General features: G+C 42.9%; 1 pseudogene; it reads left to right on the top strand.

Annotated features, from left to right (window-relative positions):
* Window positions 1–224: 224 nt before the first annotated feature.
* LOC105527167 lies at window positions 225–1,012 on the top strand (annotated as a pseudogene).
* The last annotated feature ends 401 nt before the right edge of the window (window positions 1,013–1,413 follow it).

Below are 1,413 nucleotides of genomic sequence, written 5' to 3'. Positions count from 1 at the left end.
ACTCATCATAGAGATTGTACACATTTACGTTTCTTTTCTTTTCTTTTTCTTTTTTGAGACAGAGTCTGGCTCTGTCACCCAGGCTGGAGTGCAATAAGCGCAATCTCATTTACATTTCTATCAGGAACATATGAGAGTGACTGTTTTCCCACACTCTCCAAAAGATACACATTATCAAACTTAAAGAAAAATTCTATTTTTTTCTTTCCATGCCTAATGCAGCCATGGCTCGTGGTCCCAAGAAGCATCTGAACCAGACAGCAACTCCAAAACATTGGATGCTGCATAAATTGACCGATGTGTTTGCCCCTTGACTATCCACTGGTCCCCACAAGTTGAGAGAGTGTCTCCCCTTCATCATTTTCCTAAGGAACAGACTTAAGTATGCACTGACAGGAGATGAAGTAAAGACTTGCATGTAGCGGTTCATTAAGATTGACGGCAAGGTCTGAACTGATATAACCTACCCTGCTGGATTCATGGATGTCACCAGCATTGACAAGACGGGAGAGAATTTCTCTCTGATCTATGACACCAAGGGTTGCTTTGCTGTATATCATATTACACCTGAGGAGGCCAAGTACAGGTGGCGCAAAGTGAGAAAAATCTTTGTGGACACCAAAGGAATCCCTCATCTGGACACTCAGGATGCCCGCACCATCTGCTACCCTGATCCCCTCATCAAGGTGAATGATACCATTCAGATTGATTTGGAGACTGGCAAGATGACTGATTTCATCAAGTTCGACACTGGTAACCTGCGTATGGTGACTGGAGGTGCTAACCTGGGAAGAATTGGTGTGATCACCAATAGAGAGAGGCACCCTGGATCTTTTGACATGGTTCATGTGAAAGATGCCAGTGGCAACAGCTTTGCCACTCGACTTTCCAACATTTTTGTTATTGGCAAGGGCAACAAACCGTGAATTTCTCTTCCCCGAGAAAAGGGTATCGCCTCAGCATTGCAGAAGAGAGAGACAAGAGGCTGGCGGCCAAACAGAGCAGTGGGTGAAATGGTCCCTGGGTGACAGGTTAGATCTTTGTACATAATTAAAAATAATGTGGCATGATTAATTAATTTTTTTTGTCAATCTGGTGAAAAATGGTGCTTTGGTGTGTGTTTCATGTGTATTTCTCCTATTATGAGCATAGATGATGATCTTTTCACATGTTTAGGAACAATTCGTATGTTCTTTTCATTGAATTATCTTTTACATGCTTTGTTTTCTATTTTTTTTTTTTTGAGACGGATTCTTGCTCTGTTGTCCAGGCTGGAGTGCAGTGGCTTGATCTCAGCTCAGTGCAACCTCTGCCACCTGGGTTCAAGCAATTCTCCTGCCTCAGCCTCCCAAGTAGCTGGGACTACAAGCATGTGCTACCACACCCAGCTAATTTTTGTATTTTTAGTAGAGA

Source organism: Colobus angolensis, unplaced genomic scaffold (assembly GCF_000951035.1).
Source record: "Colobus angolensis palliatus isolate OR3802 unplaced genomic scaffold, Cang.pa_1.0 Scaffold61, whole genome shotgun sequence".
NCBI classification, from domain to species: Eukaryota; Metazoa; Chordata; class Mammalia; order Primates; family Cercopithecidae; genus Colobus; species Colobus angolensis.
This window is presented reverse-complemented; position numbering and strand designations above follow the sequence as displayed.